We start from the raw sequence: 19,921 nt of genomic DNA, 5'->3' as shown, positions 1-19,921 counted from the left end.
ACACAGATGCATGTACAGAGGGAAGACCGTGTGAGGATGGCCATCTATAAGCCAAGGAGAGAGGCCTCAGAAGAAACCAACCCTACCAACACCTTGATTTTGGATTTCTCGCCTCCAGAACTATAAGAAATTTCTGTTCCTTAAGCTAACCAGACTGTAGTGTTTTGTTACGGCAGCCCTAGTAAATGAATATATTGTTTCATAAATATTTTCTTATATTGAAATTTAAAGTCTTTGGTTTTGACACTCAGGGACCTTCACATCTTGCCCCAGTCTATCTTTTCAGCCTCTTCCAGCGTTCCCTGTCATGCCCTCTATACCCCCTAGCCACTCAGTGTTCACCAAATACATCTGCCTTTTAAAGTCTCTCGGACCTTGCTGGGGGTTCTCTCTGCCTGGATTGCTGTTTCTTCTCCTGGTCGGGCCTCTTTGAAAACCTGGCTCAAATGTGTGGTCTGTGGAGCCTTTCAGATCTCCCAGGCCGAGGTGGAAGCACTCTTCATGTTGTATTTTCATGAGATGTCTCTTCTTGGTAGACAGTGTGCTCCTAAAGCACAGGGCTTTGTCTGATTCATCGTCATCTCTCTAGAGCCAAATGTGGTGTATTAGTCTGCTCAGGCTGCCGTAACAAAATGAGCTGGGTGGCTTAAATTAGAGACATTTATTTTCTCTCAATTCTGGAGGTTGGAAATCCCAGATCAAGCTCTAGCAGGGTTCCAGTTGAGAAGTCTCTTGAGGCTTGTAGATGGCCGCCTTCTCACTAAGTCCTCACATGGCATTTCCTTGGTGTGTGGTGTGCTGCAGAGGGAAAGAGAGCAAGAGAAAGAAGGAAAGAGGTCTCTCTCTGGTGTCTCTTTTTTTAAAAATTTATTTATTTTATTTATTTATTTTTGGCTGCGTTGGGTCTTCATTGCTGCGCGCGGGCTTCCTCTAGTTGCGGCGAGCAGGGGCTACTCTGCGTTGTGGTGCGCAGGCTTCTCACTGCGGTGGCTTCTCTTGTTGCAGAGCATGGGCTCTAGGCACGCAGGCTTCAGTAGTCGCAGCACGCGGGCTCAGTAGTTGTGGCTCACAGGCTGTAGAGCGCAGGCTCAGTAGTTGTGGTGCACGGGCTTAGTTGCTCTGCGGCATGTGGGATCTTCCCGGACCAGGGCTCGAACCCGTGTCCCCTGCATTGGCAGGCGAATTCTTAACCACTGCGCCACCAGGGAAGTCCAATTCCAAGACTTTTAAATGCTTTAATCCAAATACATACCCATTCCTGTCTTATATATCATTATTGTCCATCATTTTACTTACAGCTAATTTTTATATTCTTCAAATCATTTACTCTTGCTGTTGTTTTTAAACAGTCGGTGCTGATTTAGAGTTGCCACGTAGTTAGTTACCAATTACTTTGTTTACCATTTTTTCTTACATCTTTTTCAAATCTTTTCTTTCTGAAATAAATCCCATAGTATTTATTTCAGTGCAAATCTTTATAGTGGTATTCTTTTAGGCTCTTCAGAAAAAAACAAATAACAAACCTCTTGTCTTCCTCATTGTTGTATCGACATTTAGCTGGGAAGGTAATTATAGGTGGACATTTATTTCTTTCAGCAGAAAAATTTACGTATGTTTCTTTATAGAGAGATTATGCTGTGCCACAGCCAGTTAGCGGAGGAACGGAGGCTTGAATCCATGCCCACGTGACACTAGAGCTGAAGTTCTCAGCCGAATCCTTTGTATTTGTATTCATCAAATAATATAACGTGAACAGTAACAGGTCCACAGTGTATCTACATCATGACAACACATAGGCAAATTTTAAAATACACTATTCAATCCAGTGCAGCAAGCATCTTTGCAGACTTCCCAAATGCTAAGCAACATGGGGCATACAGAAAGATATTGTGCTTTGGCGGAGAGCAGCACAGTCTTCTTGGGGAGGTGGGAAGAACTGGCAGCATTTGTTCCAAAACACTTCAGCATCCCAGCCAGGGTTCTAGGTCTTGTGATGCTGGGAAATAGCAAACACGTAAGGCTGTCTTTGAGCTATGAATGTGCTTGTATACTGATTACCCTCAGTAATACATATGCAAACATTGTATCCTGGCTGAGGAGCCCCCTGAAAGCAAGTCTGGACAGGGGCATGCACATAGTTAATTGATTTGGGAAAGTGAGTGATTCCAGAGACTGGGGGAGTATAACAGGGAAAGAGGAAAACCAATACAAGAGTGCATTCTCAAGCTGGTGCTGGGGCTCTGTCTTAACCAGGGTTCTCCAGAGAAGTAGAACCAAGAGATTTACTATAAGGAATTGGCTTGTGCGATTATGGAGGCTGGGAAGTCCAAAATCTGCAGTGTTGGCCGGCAGGCTCGAGACCCCGGAGAGCTGATGGTACAGACGAAGTCTGAAGGCGTCCTGCTGGAGAACTCCTTCTGCTTCAGGGAGTTCAGTCTCTGTTCCTTTCAAGGCTTCAACTGATTGGATGAGGCCCACCCATACTATGGAGGGCACTCTGCTTTACCCAAAGTTCACCATTTTAATGTTTATCTCATCCAAAAACACCCTCCAAATTGACATATAAAATTAACCATCACAGGCTTGGTCCTCTGGTACCACCTAGCAGTGTGTAGAATGTGCCTCAGACGGTGCTACCTGGGACAGAGAGGGAGCAGTTGTCTGCTGGTGCTGCGCCCCATGGCCAAGGCTTTCTTGCCTGTGGATGCATGAATTTTGGGCAGATTCCTGCAGGTGTCCTGCACTGTAGTGTCAGGGCAACCCTGGGGCAGAGACGCCTGGGTCAGAAGTGTGGCCAGGAGCATCAGGATACACCTTCATCAGGGTACACCTGCATCAGGGTACACACGCATCAGGGTACACACACATCAGGGTACACCTGCATCAGGGTACACATGCATCAGCGTACACACGCATCAGGGTACACCTGCATCAGGGTACACGTGCATCAGGGTACACACACATCAGGGTACACACACATCAGGGTACACGTGCATCAGGGTACACACACATCAGGGTACACCTGCATCAGGGTACACACACATCAGGGTACACCTGCATCAGGGTATACCTGCATCGGGGTATACCTGCATCAGGGTACACCTGCATCAGGGTATACCTGCATCAGTGTACAACCGCATCAGGGTACACCTGCATCAGGGTACACACGCATCAGGGTACACCTGCATAAGTGTACACCTTCATCAGGATACACATGCATCAGGGTACCACTGCATCAGGGTACACACACATCAGGGTACACCTTCATCAGGGTACACCTGCATCAGGGTATACCTGCATTGGGGTACAACTGCATCAGGGTACACACGCATCAGGATACACACACATCACGGTACACCTGCATCAGGGTACAACTGCATCAGGGTACACCTGCATCGGGGTACAACCGCATCGGGGTACACACACATCAGGGTACACCTGCATCAGGGTATACCTGCATTGGGGTACAACCGCACCAGGGTACACCTGCATCAGGGTACACACGCATCAGGGTACACACACATCAGGGTACACACACATCAGGATACACCTGCATCAGGGTACAACTGCATCAGGGTACACCTGCATCGGGGTACAACCGCATCGGGGTACACACACATCAGGGTACACCTGCATCAGGGTACAACTGCATCAGGGTACACCTGCATCGGGGTACAACCGCATCGGGGTACACACACATCAGGGTACACCTGCATCAGGGTACAACTGCATCAGGGTACACATGCATCAGGATACCACTGCATCAGGGTACACACACATCAGGGTACACCTGCATCGGGGTACAACCGCATCAGGGTACACCTTCATCAGGGTACACCTGCATCAGGGTATACCTGCATTGGGGTACAACTGCATCAGGGTACACACGCATCAGGATACACACACATCACGGTACACCTGCATCAGGGTACAACTGCATCAGGGTACACCTGCATCGGGGTACAACCGCATCGGGGTACACACACATCAGGGTACACCTGCATCAGGGTATACCTGCATTGGGGTACAACCGCACCAGGGTACACCTGCATCAGGGTACACACGCATCAGGGTACACACACATCAGGGTACACACACATCAGGGTACACCTGCATCAGGGTACAACTGCATCAGGGTACACCTGCATCGGGGTACAACTGCATCGGGGTACACACACATCAGGGTACACCTGCATCAGGGTACAACTGCATCAGGGTACACATGCATCAGGATACCACTGCATCAGGGTACACACACATCAGGGTACACCTGCATCGGGGTACAACCGCATCAGGGTACACCTTCATCAGGGTACACCTGCATCAGGGTATACCTGCATCGGGGTACAACCGCATCAGGGTACACCAGCACTGGCTGGAATAAAAGGTAGGATGGGAGAACATAAGGCCAGGGCATAGGAGAGCCATAATTCCTTCTGAGTACCTTAGTTTTCCTCAGTGAACACCCTTCTTCTCCATTTTCTACTGGAGACTTTTAGAGTTACTGTTTTTCCCACTCAAGGTAGGAAAATCATTTAGTTTTTGTTACTCTCCAGAAATCACCGCTGTCTTCGCTATGTCCTAATGATCCTCTGTGTCCTTGGCTGTCACTGTCCATCTTTCTGTCCTGCAGTCCTCATGGCCACGCGGTACAGAGAATACTGTTTCACCCTCCCAGCTGCCATGAAGCCTCTGAAGCCGCGGATCCCCCCTCTCCTCCTGTTTCTCAGTTCTGTGGTTCTTAGTAATTGCTGAGTAAATGTGGCTAAAACACACGGAACAGGCTTTGCTTTTCGACTCTACCATACGGGTCCATTGTCATGGTGCTTTTAAAACTCTACGGTTAGACCTTACCCCAGTCCCTTAACCCTTTGGCCCCATCTTCTCATGCATAACATGAGGTACATGTTACCTACTCAGCGGTTCATTGCTCGATTACACGAAGTGGTGGGTATGAAAGCACTAACAGCTGTGAAGCCAAGCACCGCTGCGGGATGTGATTGTTACCGCGGCAGAGTTTGCTAGCTGGCCACCACAATCTGCTCCCCCGTCTTCCGCAGGAGTGGACCGCCGTGGGGCTCAGCGAGAGATGGCGCTGCCCGTCTCCTTTGCTGCTGGTGTGGCCTTGTGCCCAAGTGCAGGGATGCACGCGGAGACGATGGTGCAGCTTCTAGGTCATCTCCCACGTAGACAATGAGCCCCAGCCCGGAATGGAGCTCTTTTCCCTCCTCGCCAGCTGGAACGTGAACGTGCTCACCACCCAGCTTTGACCTCGGGAGGAAGACGGTGCCTGCGGCCAGCGCAGCAACAAGCTGGAAAGGGCCTGGCTCACCATCTGGACCTTGGGACTGTTACGCGGTAAGGCAATCAGCTTTTCTTTAAGACACTGTCCTTTATGTTAGGGTCTCTCTGTTTCTGCAGCCTGGACTCTGTCCTGTATTATGAGTACAGTGTCAGCGTGAGTCTCATATAACGAAGTCCTCTTCCTTTGACACTAAACTCATGTTGGGCCAGAATCATTTGGCCTTAATTTTCTCTCGGTGAGGATGTTACGTTGGAAGGGGCAGGAGACACTGAGGACCGTTCTATACCAGATACGTGAAGGATGGACAGGCCTTGCCTTTCCTGCATTCCTGTAGAATAACTCTCGACGAAAGCGTTGAACTCATATTAAACCATCTTCTTTGTGAAGCCTTGGGCAGAGAAGGTGGAGCTGATATAACGACACCCTTGCTTTTCTTTTCGTGGCCTTGGCCAGGACTTTCTGTGACACACATTTATTAACGAGAGTCTGCCTGGAAATTGGGGCTGAGGAAATTTTCCTAGAGTGGGAAAACCCCAATGCACTTGAAAACATCAGGCAGAGCTAAGCCCAAATTCCAACTTTATCACTTAACAGTGAAGTCACTTAATCTCCCCGAGTCCCTTTTTATTATTTTATCCAGCTCTTAAATGGGGCACCACTGTCTGCTTCCAAGAGTTGCTGGGGAGATCACATCTCATTGAGACAAGGGCTCCAGCATATTTCTGGGCATTTTTTACACTGTTCACAAATACTCATTTCTTCCCTCTTCTTTCCTCAGAAAAATTTGGGAGAATCCGTTATTAAAAAGTTTTGCTTGAGTTACTTTATATCCCACTCTCTCAGAAGGTATCTGAGACTCCCTCTAAAAGGAATGTGATTTATAAAGAAAGTTTACAAAGGGCTTTCACACTCCTTTTAGGAGTGATTATTTAGGATTATTTTCTTCTTCCGATTCTGAGAGATGTGTGTGTGTGACGGGGTAGATTTAGTTCACTACGAAAGAGAAGGTGCGAAAAGACAGCAGTCCTTGGTTTATGACAGCATTGCTGACCTTGATGGGAGGGAGGAGAAGATGGGAGGTGCTGGGTGATTCTGACCCTCAAGATTGAGGAAATGAAAGCTAGTTTGGGAAAGCCGTGGTCAATTTTGAGTGAGACCCGAGAAGCTCCTAAGGCCGGGGAGGTCTGCCATGATGAGGGTATTACGACCACAGTTTAAAGTCTTGGTGTCTAAAGCCATAAGGCAGATGATTTCTAAGGCCCTGCAGGTTCCTGGGGATTCCAGGTGTGGGGTAGATACTTAGTGTTCCCTCTCTTCTCCTTCCCCTCCTTCCTGCCTCCCTTTCCTCCTCCGCCCGCTTCCCTGCAATCTCATGCACACACGGACACTCATTTGTATTCAAAGCAAGGCTTAATCCATTCATTAAATATATACTGAGTAATAAATGTGTCAGATTCTAACCAACTGAGAAACAGATTCACAAGGAGCCACTGAAAACCAAGGTACGTATCAGCTTTATTAATGGGCCACGCAAGTGCCCAATAGCCTGGGAGGAGCAGAGTTCCAGGTGCCGCTGAACTGGAGCTGGTGGACCCACCTCCCACCGTAACCCTAACTCACCCCCATCACAGGCAGAGGGGCAGTACCCAGAAGAGCCTGGTCTGATTTGTTCGGCGCAGGGAGAGCGGCGGTCTGAGGGAGAAGGAATTAACGTCATGTGGTAAATGAGGCCCAGTGTCCTCTGTCCTCTCGTTGCCGGTCCTGCCAATGAGAGAAGGGAGCAGTGAGTGACGGGCAGCATTCAGTACCCCTCCTGGGGGAAGAGCAGAAGTCTACCCCTCTGGACCAGTGCGGGGAGGTCCGAGTGGACGGGTGGGGGACATAAAGGCTCCTAGCAGGGAGCTTTGGGTCATGTCTCCTCAAAGTTCATGTTGAAGTCCTAACCCCCAGGAACTCCGAATGGGGCCTTGTTTGGGAATAGGGTTGCCGCATATGTAATTAGTTAAGATGCAGTCACGCTGGAGTAGGGTGAGCCCCTAATTCAACACGACTGGCGTCCATATAAAGAGAGGAAATTTGGACACAGGTACCCAGCGAGTAGGAAGGCCACATGAAGATGGAGCAGAGATCAGGGTGATAAGTCTTCAAGCCAATGAACACCCCAGGTGGCCAGCAAACCCCCAGAAGCCAGGGGAGAGGCCTGGAACTGTCTCCCTCGGAGCCCGCAGAAGGAACCTGCCCTGTGCACACCTTGATCTCGGATTCTGGCCTCCAGACTGTGAGAGAATAAGTGTCCATTGTGCAAACCCCCCAGCCTGTGGAGCTTTGTTCTTGCACCCCCAGGACACTATACAGAGGCCTTGAAAGGAGGAGCCCTAGAGGAGGACCCAGAACAGACAAGCGAGGGGGACCCCACTGGCCGGGTCCCCACAGGTGCTCCTCCTTCTCCTCCCAGCGCCGCCTCGTCCCGCCACCCCCCAGAGCTCTGGGGAAGACCCTGGACTCCCGGGGAAAGGGCGGCGATTTCTGCGTGTTCAGCCACCTTGTCCTCTGCCCCAGGTCCCCGTTCATGGGACTCCAGTCACGGTCTCGCTAATTACCGACCCTGTGAGCCAGAGCCAAAAGCAAAGCGAGCCAGCAGCCTGCTTGCAAACCACCTTGGGTACCTGTGTGTGTGGAGGGCGGACCTGGCCTGCACTCCTCCCTCACCTGATTCTACCTGCAAGAAATGCGCACGCGCCCTGCCGCAGGTGGACGGCACCAGCGAGCGTGATCCCTGACTGATGGAGCTCCCAGCGCCCTTGGGTTTTAAATGCGGTTGGTTTTTGCCCGGTTCACGGCCTCAGTGGCTCTCTCATCTCTTTAGAAGTCACTGTCGGGTCTTCCCTGGTGGTCCAGCGGGTAAGACTTCACCTTCCAACGCAGGGAGTGCAAGTGTGATCCCTGGTTGGGGAGCTAAGATCCCACATGGCTCAGGGCCAAAAAACCAAAACATAAAACAGAAGCAATATTGTAACAAATTCAGTAAAGACTTTGAAAATGATCCACATCAAAAAAATCTTAAAAAAAAAAGTCACCGTCCTATTCATTTGAGTGATGAGGCCCTTAAGTTTAAGCACACTCACCTTGTATCGATATAGTAGTTCTCTCTGCTACAGTAATAACCAAGCCGTCTTCTCCAAAATGTGCAAATTTAGGAGAACTGGGCTGGGGGAGGCCAGGGCCCCAGCGGCAGCTTCCCGGTCACCGTGAATGTCTCTCCTGAAGTCGCCTCCCTGCCTCCCCCCACTATCCCCGCTGTACCCCTAGCACACACTGGGGAGTAGGGCTCCCTCCTCTTCTGCTTTGCACGGTGCCTGGATGTGGCAGGCTGGCAACGGCAAAGGCCTGAGGACCACTGTGCGTGCGGACAGCTCTCAGTCATTCAGCTTCTGCTGCAGTGGCCAAACATGACTTAGGCGTCCTGTACCCCTTGCCCCAGCCAAGCCTCTTGCATGCGTTACTTGAACCCAGGGAATCCATTCCCTCAGCATCTGGCCGAGTGCCTGGCACCTAATGATCAATGAGCACTGGATTTATTTGAACCAGCTTTGTGTCCTGGGTCAACTCATTTTATGTCCCTGGGCTTCCTTCCACCACCTTTTCTGCCAAGAGAGGGTCCTTGAACTGGATGCTGTCTGCAAGGTGCCTTCAGCTCCAAAGTTGTCATCTTCAACATGTGAAAGTCACTTCCTAATAGCTTCTAGTCACCAACTACTCCTTCCACCACCACCACCCCCGCCCCACCCCAAAGACAACTATCAGCACGGTCCAGGTTTGGGATATGCATCTAGTCTTACAAGAAACAAAACAGTTCTCCCGTTTTCATTTCTTTCGCATCTAAGACTATAATCGTTGTTAGCATTTGATTATTTGTTGATGTGCAGGAGGTCCCCAAGACTACTTTCAGGTTCAAAATTCTCTAGAAGGATTTGCCGACTCAGAAAAGCTCTTCTACGCATGGTCACAGTTTATTACCACAAAAGGACACAGAGTAGAATCAGCAGAGGTAAGAGGCGCAGAGGGCGGAGTCCAAGGGAGACCTGGACTGGGGCCCCCAGCTCTCCTGTCACAGTGGAGCCGTGTGGTCAGTGCTTCATTCTCCCAGCAAGGACGACCGAGGGAAGAGGGTGAGTCTGAAGATGAGAATTGGCAACATGTGAGGATTGATAGAATTATAGGCGTCGCATGACAGGAAAGTCAAGGATGACCCCCACTTTCCTGCTTATGAGAGAGGGAATGTGAGAGGGGGTCTGGGTCTGGGGAGGAGTGGAGACAGTGAGTCCGGTTTTGAATATATTGGTCTGAGGTGCTTGTCATACTTCCACGTGGGCCTGAAGTTCAAACAAGAGGTTTGAACTGGGAATCATAAGTGTTGAAGGAGATATCGAAGCCTTGTGAGTGGATGAAATTGACTAGGGGTGGAATTTAGAGTGGGAAGGCATGTTCTTTTTTTTTCCTATAGCTAATTGTTTACTTTTATTATTTATTTTTAAAAATTTTTATTGGAGTATAGTTGACTTACAATGTTGTGTTAGTTTCAGGTGTGCAGCAAAGTGAATCAGTTATACATATACATATATCCAGTCTTTTTTAGATTCTTTTCCCATATAGGCCATTATAGAGTACTGAGTAGAGTTCCCTGTGCTGTACAGTAGGTTCTTATTAGTTATCTATTTTATATATACTAGTGGGTATATGTTATCCCAGTCGTCTAATTCATCACGTCCCCCCATGTTTCCCCTTTGGTAACCATAAGTTTGATTGCAAGATCTGTGAGTTGGTTTCTGTTTTTTTTTTTTTTTTTTTTTTTTTTTTTATTAATTTATTTTTGGCTGTGTTTGGGTCTTCGTTTCTGTGTGAGGGCTTTCTCTAGTTGTGGCAAGCGGGGGGCCACTCTTCATCGCGGTGCGCGGGCCTCTCACTCTTGCGGCCTCTCTTGTTGCGGAGCACAGGCTCCAGACACGCAGGCTCAGTAATCGTGGCTCACGGGCCTAGTTGCTCCGTGGCATGTGGGATCTTCCCAGACCAGGGCTCGAACCCGTGTCCCCTGCATTAGCAGGCAGATTCTCAACCACTGCGCCACCAGGGAAGCCCTCGGTTTCTGTTTTGTAAATAAGTTCATTTGTATCATTTTTATTAGATTCCACATATAACTGATATCATATGATACTTGTCTTTGTCTGATTTACTTCACTTAGTATGATAATCTCTAGGTCCATCCATGTTGCTGCAAATGGCATTATTTAGTTCTTTTTCTTTTTTTTTTTAAGATTTAATTTTATATATTTTTGTCTGCGTTGGGTCTTTGATGCTGTGCGTGGGCTTTCTCTAGTTGGGGCGAGCAGGGGCTTCTCTTGTTGTGGAGCATGGGCTCTAGGTGCACGGGCTTCAGTAGTTGTGGCTCGCAGGCTCTGGAGCACAGGCTCAGCAGTTGTGGCGCACGGGCCTAGTTGCTCCGCAGCATGTGGGCTCTTCCCGGACCAGGGCTTAAACCTATGTCCCCTGAATTGGCAGGCGGATTCTTATCCACTGTGCCACCAGGGAAGTCCCTATTTCATTCTTTTTTATGGCTGAGTGGTATTCCATTGTATATAGGAAGGCATGTTCTTGAGGAGTTCCATTGTATTAAAAATCGCTAGTTGGATGGTGAGCCAGCCTGGGAGGCTGAGGACGGTCAACTCGAAATATAGGAAGAAAACTAGGGGAAGGTGTCTAATGTTTCAAGAGAGAGGGAATGGCTAGGGGTCTTGAATGTGCTGAAAGGTTAAGTAAGATGAAGATTGTACAATATCTACTGGATCTAGCAAAATCATTGGTCATTGGTGACCCTGCAGGAAGCCATTTTGGAGAAGGGAAGTTTGAGTAGAAGCCCTTTGCAATGGTTTGAGGAATGAGGAGCGGAGACACTGTACATTACTTTACAGAGGTTTGGCTGAGAACTGAAGCTCGGAGATCAGGAAATAGCCAGAGAGGGCAGTGGGGTGGAGGGGTGATTTTTTTAAATGTCTTTAAAAGTAGAAGAGCGCCGAGCATGTTAAAATGCAGAGCAGAATGACCTAAGAAGAGGCTGAAAATAAAGAAGAGAGACGGATAATAGAATGCAGTTCTGGAGAAGGTGAGAGGGGCTGGGACCCAGGGCACACGGGGGTGCTTAACCCAGGAGAGCAGGAGGGAAGGAGAGGATGTTCGCGGGCACAGGTGAATCCGGGTGGTGACAGTCCCGTCCTTAATGCCATGGGAGGTGCCACTTTTCTGTTCAGTTCAACTCCACAAATACTTGTTCCCAGACACTAGGCTATGAGCTGGTGAGGTAAGTGAGAGTGAATCTAAGGCTCTCGTGGAGTCAGAGAGAAGTGGGGGAGACAGGTAACCACGATCAGAGCTAATGTTCATGGAGCACGGACTCCGGGCCACGCAGTCATAGCACTGAGTTCTCACAGCAGCCCAGGAAGTGAGCAGCCATGTGACTCTGATCTAACAGCTGAAGGAACGGAGGTGCAGAGAAGTTAAATTACTCGTTCTAGGTTAAAAGAAATTGTGGGACTGAAATGAAAACCCAGAAAAGTCACTCTGGAGGCTGCGCTTTTCATGACAACATCACGTGCTGGCTCTTGTTCATAAATCACGTCTCAGGAAAGCAACTCGCCAAAATGCCAGGCGCCCGGCTATCACCAGTTTTCCAGGGCAATCCTGGTTTAATGTCATTCTCATCTTTTCAACGAAGGCAATTCATTAACTTTCCTTCTGGCATCTCTTCCGCTGGCACGTTCCTGTCAACCTTTATAATCCAGCCTGTTAACCCTCTGCTTCTTCTGTAAAGCTGGTCTCTCTATGTTTTAATCCTTCTTGGTTTTTAAATTATAGTTCCTTTCTGCATCCCAAACTGGGGCACAAAGGACTTGTTTTAATTTAGGAATCTCTGTGGGAAATCTTACAAAAGGCTCACAGAGATGATGATATGAGACTCTAATCTCCAGCCTGAACCTCTCCCCTGAACTCCAGCTCCATATATCCAGTTGCTTACACAGCATCTCTATCTGGATGTCAGATTTCAAAGCCTGAACCCCCAAAGCCTGATCTCCACCTTTGACTCTCCCTCCTTGTCTGCTGCCCCCTGCAGTCTCCCCATCTCGGTTAATGGTATCTCCGTAACCCCAGGTACCTGGGAAAAAACCTCTCCTTCTTGATTTATTTTTTATTTTTAAAAAATGTTATTGAAGTTTAGTTGATTTACAGTGTTGTGTTAATTTCTGCTGTACAGTAAAGTGACTCAGTTATACATATATATATTCTTTTCCATTATGGTTTTTCAAAGGCTATTGAATGTAGTTCCCTGTACTTGTTGTTTATCCATTCAGTATGTAATAGTTTGCATCTGCTAATCCCAAACTCCCAATCCTTCCCTCCCCAACCCTCTCCCCCTTGGCAACCACAAGTCTCTTCTCTATGTCTGTGAGTCTGTTTATGTTTCTTAGATAGGTTCATTTGTGTTGTATTTTAGATTCTATATATAAATGATATCATGTGGTATTTGTCTTTCTCTTTCTGACTTACTTTGCTTGGTATGATAATCTCTAGGTCCATCCATGTTGCTGCCAATGGCATTATTTCATTCTCTTTTATGGCTAATAGTCCATTGTATATATACACTACATAATTTTTATCCATTCATCTGTCAGTGGACATTTACGTTGTTTCCAAGTCTTGGCTATTGTAAATAGTGCTGCTATGAACATTGGGGTGCATGTACCTTTTTGAATTATATTTTTGTCAGGGTGTGTGCCCAGGAGTGGGACTGCTGGATCATGTGGCAACTCTATTTATAGAAAACCTGTCCTTCTCTCAGGCCCCACATATAATCAGCGGATACATCCCATTGGCTCTCCAATTATGCACATCCACCGTCTGACCATGTGATGGTTAATGTGTCAACTTGGCTAATGGTACCCAGGTATCTGGTCAAACACTAGTCTAGATGTTGCTGTGAAGGCCTTTTTTTTTTTTTTTTAATTAATTAATTAATTAATTTATGGCTGTGTTGGGTCTTCGTTTCTGTGCGAGGGCTTTCTCTAGTTGTGGCAAGCGGGGACCACTCTTCATCGCGGTGCGCGGGCCTCTCACTATCGCGGCCTCTCTTGTTGCGGAACACAGGCTCCAGACGCACAGGCTCAGTAATTGTGGCTCATGGGCCCAGCCACTCCGTGGCATGTGGGATCTTCCCAGACCAGGGCTCGAACCCGTGTCCCCTGCATTGGTAGGCAGATTCTCAACCACTGCACCACCAGGGAAGCCCTGAAGGCCTTTTTTTAGATGAGATTCACATTTAAATAAATTGATTTTGAATAAAGCAGATTACCCTTCTTAATGTGGGTGGGCCTCATCCAATCAGTTGAAGGCCTTAAGAGAAAAGATTGGCCTCCCCCAAGGAAGAGGGAATTCTGCCTGCAGGTGGCCTTTGGGCTTGAGTTGCAATACCAGCTCTTCCCTGGGTCTCCAGCCTGCAGGCCTACCCTGCAGATTTTGAACTTGCCAGGCTCCATAATTGTGTGAGCCATTTCCTTAGAATAAATCTCTCTCTGGAGAAAGAAGAAATGCTCAGGACAGTCACAGTACTCATTTCTGTAACTCTTCACCTGGCTGTCATTGGTATTTTTAAGTACCTTCTTCTACTACCCATTCTGTATTTCCTTTGCCCTCAGCAAGCGCTTAGCTTGTTGCGGTTCTTTGCCTGGTGGGGGGACCCAAACTGTCATTCCTGAAGGGTCTGGGCCGTTAGTAGTCCTGCTTGAATTGGATTGTTGTAGTTTTCCATCAGCTTTTATCACAGGGCGTGATAATACTAAGAGATGCCCTAAGTGACCTCCCGTATTCCAGACATACCCAATTTCCCCTTGGTGATCAGGGTCAATCACCCCAGCCAGCACAGCAACTCCCTTATTTGCCTGTTGATTCAGAGACTGGGTAGCAGTCTTAACTTCCATTCAGTGGAATCATTGTTGCATCTACTGGTGGAAGCATGTCCTCCCTTTGGAACTAAGACCTCAAAGCTAGATGAACATAGGTCACGGGTATAGGAAGCAAAAATCTCTGCTAGTAGGACCCTAGGGGTAATAGTAAGTGATGCCATTTCCACCCCTTGACTCCTGGACTCGTGAACCCTGGCTACTAGACAACCAGAGAACTATACACATCTCCTTGGTTGTTTCTCTGGAGAGCTCGAACACAGGCCATTCCTCACCACCTCCTTGGTTACCTTGGCCCAAGCCACCAACATTTCTACCCGGATTATTGCAAAAGCCTCCTAAGTCATGAATAAATTGATGAGGGAATATGTAGGCTGGACCTTGAAGGAGGCACAAGGACCTGGTAGGTGGGGAAGGGGCAGCAGAATGGCATTAGACAGAGGAAGTTGCAAAAACAAAGGCAGGGATAGTTCTGAAAGGGCAAGCTATGTCCATTTCTAAACATCAGTGAACTGGACCGGGAGGGGGAGGAAGAGCAGATTGGGACACATAGTGAAGTTCTTACATAGAAAAATTCAGCTTGATTACTAATTGAGAAAGCTTTGCCTGGAAGATTATTCAGAATCGACTGTTGTTTTATTTAGATAAAAGTATTTTGTGAAACTCAGTGTTATCTTATTTTCACTTTCCCCATCAACTTCTTCCCTTGTGTTAATTTGCATGGAATTAGCCAAGTGGAGTTTTGGAAATTTTTCTTTTGTACAATACATGTATTTAAGATGTAAACCAGTTTGCTAGTTGATACTACAACATTAGATTATAAAATTTTTAAAAATAAACTTTAAATTTTGCAATAATTTTAGATTTATAGAAAAGTTACAAAGGTAATAGAGTTCACTCATCCCCTTTCCCCAGTTTCCCTAATCTTACATCTTATATAACCATGACACACTTGTTACCACTAAGAGATTAACATTGGTACGTTACTGTTAACTATACTCTAGACTTTATTCCTATTACACCCATTTTCCCACTAGCATCCTTTTTCTGCTCCGGGATCCGATGAAGGATCCCATGTTGCATTGACTTGTCATGGGCTCTTGCTCTCCTCTGGTCTGTGATAGTTCTTGTTTGTCATTACTTAGTCAGTTAGGAGTACTGGTCATGTATTTTGTAGATACCCCTCAATTCGAATCTCTCTGATGTTTTCCTCATGTTTAGACTGGTGTTTGGGATTTTGGGGGTGAATACAAAACAGAGATGAAAAGCCCTCCTTTTCCCATGATATCAGGGGTACATGATTTCAACATGACAATACTGTGATGTTAACTTTGATCACTTGGTTAAGGTGGTGTCTGCCAGACATTTCCACTGTGAAGTTACTGTTTTCCTCTTCCAATGCTCTGTTCTTTGGGACAGAGTCACTAAGTTCATCCTCAAAGGAGTGGGGTTAGGAAATGAAGTGCCACCTCTTTATGGGGGGAGTATCTACATATATTATTTGGAATTCTTCTGAAAGGAAGATTTGTTTCTTCTTCCCCCTTTTTGTATTCAATCATTTATTTATATCAGTGTGCACTCATGTCTATTTATTTTATACTTTTGTTGTAATCCAACACCACATTCTTTCTTTTGTTCAACATGCCGCATTTTTTTTCTAACACTTCCTTTCTTTCTGGCACTACAAGATGCTCCAGGGTTATCTCCTATTTTCTCTGCCCAAACCCTAGAGTCAACCATGTCTCCAAGGAGCTATTATAACATTTTATAAACACCTTAATATAGTTTTTTTTTAAATTTAATAGTTTTGAACAAATAGAACATTAAGTTGAACTGTATTGAATGTATAAGTATGAAGGAGTGGAGAGTAATATATAGATTTTGTTGATGGGTTTTTATCCTTATGAAAAAGAGAATTATCTATTTATATCAATATGTATTATTATTGCCTTATTTTAAATATAATATTTAAACAGCAGAAGCTGTTTCCTGCTTGTGTATGTGAAAGCATATTCCAGAGCATACTGTTCTGTATATGTCCCTTAGCTCAGGTTTGTTAATTTTGATTTTCAACTATAGAATCTCTTTACTGGATTTTTCCTTTGCTTATTCAATCATGGAAAAAGATATGTTAGAATCTCCCAAATGTGATGGTTGACTTGTGAATTTCTCCTTGTAATTATTTTAGTTTTTGCTTTGTATGTTTAGAAGCTATATTATTAGATGCACACAAATTTAGAATTGTTCCGTCTTTGTGTTTAACTTCCCAAATTAACTATCTTTATCTGTAGCAATTTTCTTTCTTTTTTCATAGCAGTTAAACATACATAACATAAAATTTACCATTTTTATCATTTTTGAGTATACAAGTCAGTGACATAAGTACATTGTTCTGCAACCATCACCACCATTTATCTCCAGAACTTTTTCATCTTGCAAAACTGAAACTCTGTCACCATTAAACAATAATTCCCCTTTTCTCCCTCCCTCTAGCCCCTGGGAACCACCATTCTACTTTCTGTCTCTGTGAATTTGACTGCTCTAGGTACCTCATGTAGTGGGATCATACAGTATTTGTCCTTTTGTGTCTGGCTTATTTCACCTAGCATAATATCTTCCAGGTTCATCCATCTTGTAGCATGTGTCAGAATTTCCTTCCTTTCTAAGGTGGAATAATATTCTATTATATGTATAGAGCACATTTTGTTTACCCATTAATTTGCTAATGGACACTTTGGTTGCTTCTATGTTTTGAGTATTGTCAGTAATGCTGCTATGAACATGGGTGTACAAATATCTGTTCAAATCCCTGCTTTCAGGTTTTTTTTTTTTTTTTTTGTATAGACCCAGAAGTGGAACTGCTGGATCATATGGTAATTCCAATTAATTTTTTGAGTAACTGCCATACTGTTTCCACAATGCCAGCACCATTTTATATTATCACAAACAATGTACTAAGGTTTCAATTTATCCACACCCTCACCAACACTTCTATTTTCTGGATTTTTTTTTTTTTGATAGTAGGCATTCTCATGAGTGTAAAGTGACATCTCGTGGGTTTTATAGTAATTTTTAAAATGAAAGTTCTATTTTTCTGACTAACACACAGAGTTTTCTTTTGGTAAATATTTGTGTGGTACATATTTTTGTATTCTTTACTTTCAACTTTTCTGTGACCTAATGTTTTATGTGAGTTCCTTGGAAACAGCAAATTATTAATTTTTCTTTTCATATCTAATCTGACAATCCTTGTCTTTTAACTAGAATGTTTAGTCCACTTATATTTATTGTTGTAATTGGTATAGAGTTAATTATGGCAAGTTATTTTATGTTTTCTATTTGTCCTCCTTTTTAAATTAAAAAATTCTCTTTTCTTAAATCCTTGGGAATTAGTTTATTTTTTCATTCCATTATTTTCCTTCTGCTGTTGTAAAGGAGTAAACTTTGTTTTTATTCTTTTAATACTTAGCCTTGAAATACTTTAACAGGCACACTTAACTTTCTGAAGTCTAAATTTAATAACTTTAGCTTCCTTCCAAATAATATAAGGACCTTATAACATTTTAACTCCAGGCACCTCCCTTTTAGCTTATGTGTTTTTGTTGTTGTTGAGTGTTTTAGCTTTACCCCTCTCTCTCTGACATTAGTCTTTATTGTAAGGTTGTATGGTTTATTCATTACTCCTTCTGTTTCCCTCTATGTGTACGGAGATTCACTAGCATGACACTTCCAGCCTTTCTCTGCCTGACTTAAACTAATGGGTGAATTTGGATGGGAAACTAGGCATGTGTAGCCTTGTCTTTTCTTGAGAGGGAATTGTTTTCAGGAAGAACACATATGATTCTTTTCCTCCAAGCTGTAAGTCTTACAGAGGCAGGTTCCCATGTACTGGGCAGAAGGGAGGGTGAGGGTGCAGCTGTGGAGACCTGGAACTGCCTGTGACTGGCTGGGTAAGTTGGCCTAATTCTAGGGTTCAACATTATGAGATATATTTGCCTGCAGATATAAGCTACATTTCCCAACGTTAGTTTTGTCGATAATAAAAGCAAAATTTTGTCCTTCTCTCTGCCTTCTTGTATGTTCTTGTTTTACAATCCATTCATAATCCATATATGGAAAAGAAATGCTTTTTATTGGGATCTCTAAAACCTTAACAAATTTCTGTTATTGTTATTTTTGTTATTATTTTATACAGTAATTTGTTAAGGTTTCCTCAATATTTGCCATATTCTTTGCTCACCTTTACTCCTTGTGTCTCAGACTTTCCTTCTGGGATAACTGTCCTTCTTCTTAAAGTTATCTTTATTTTTTTTTAATTAATTAATTTATTTATTTATTTTGGCTGCGCACAGGTTTTCTCTAGTTGTGGTGAGTGGGGGCTCCTCTTTGTTGTGTTGCGTGGCTTCCCATTGCAGTGGCTTCTCTTGTTGCGTAGCACGGGCTCTAGGTGCGTGGGCTTCAGTAGTTGCAGCACGTGGGCTCAGTAGTTGTGGCTCGCAGGCTCTAGAGCGCAGGCTCAGTAGTTGTGGCGCACGGGCTTAGTTGCTCCGCGGCATGTGGGATCCTCCCGGACCAGGGATCGATCCCGTGTCCCCTGCATTGGCAGGTGGATTCTTAACCTCTGCGCCACCAGGGAAGTCCCTTGAAGTTATCTTTTATTTGTTCCTTTTGACAGGATATATTTCTGGTAAACTTTCTCAATTTTGTTTGAATTAATTTTGTCCTTGTTCTTGAGAGATGGTTTCATACTATGTACAATCCTGTTATTTATTTTTTCAGAAGATAGCATTCCACTGGCTTCTGTCTTTTATCAATATTATTGCTGTTCAGAAGTCAGCTGTCAATCTAATTATTGTCCCTTTACAAGCAATCTCTGTTTTCACACTTGGTGAAAAGACCTTTTTGTCTTCTGTATTCTGCAGTTTCACAGTGATATTTCAAAGTATGGCTTTAAAAAAAAAACAACCCAGATTAGAATTCACTGAGAATCCCAAATCTGAGAATTCATTTCTTTAATTAAATTAGGAAAATTATCAACTACTTTCTCTTCCCTATTCTTCTGTCATCTTCTGGAACCTCTTCCTTGTTTCTCAGCTTCTTATATTTTCCATCTTTATTTCTGTCTGTATTGTATTCTGTGTAATTTCTTTAGATGTATCATCCAGTTCACTAATTATTTCTCCACCTATGTCTAACCAGCCATTTAACATATTGATAGAGTTTTTAATTTCAAGTTTTATGCTTTTTATTTCTGTAAGTTTTAATTGACTCTTTTTCAAATCTGCATGGTCTTTTTCTGTATAGTTTTTCATTTTTATTCATATTTTCAATTTTCTCTTTATGTTAGATATACTTTTTTCTGTTTTGTATCTGATAATTTTCAAAATCTGGAGCTTTTGCTAGTCTACTTTATGTTGTATCTGCTCACTCTCACTCATGGAGACTTACTTCTTTGTGTGTGTGTGTGTGTGTGTGCGTGTTTTGATCAAAAGTTCAAGATCCTTGAAACCTTGTCACTGGGAATTCTTTGAGGACTTGCTTGAGGGTGAAGATTTTAGTTTGATTCTGTCAGGCTCCTGAGTACACCACCAACCTGGGACCACTTTGGATG

The 19,921-nt window shown here is 44.7% G+C and overlaps 1 long non-coding RNA gene across 1 annotated transcript in view; it reads left to right on the top strand.

Moving 5' to 3' along the window:
- Positions 1-19,921, top strand: part of LOC309608656 — a 39,506-nt gene that overhangs the window by 8,321 nt on the left and 11,264 nt on the right. The window contains exon 2 of the long non-coding RNA XR_014233039.1: positions 5,061-5,358. This is a non-coding gene — a long non-coding RNA (uncharacterized lncRNA). The remainder of the gene's footprint in view (positions 1-5,060; positions 5,359-19,921) is intronic.

The sequence above is a fragment of the Balaenoptera borealis genome, assembly GCF_965194805.1.
Source record: "Balaenoptera borealis genome assembly, chromosome: 13".
Taxonomy (NCBI): Eukaryota; Metazoa; Chordata; class Mammalia; order Artiodactyla; family Balaenopteridae; genus Balaenoptera; species Balaenoptera borealis.
Note: the sequence above shows the minus strand (reverse complement) of the source record. Positions and strands in the feature narration are given on the sequence as shown.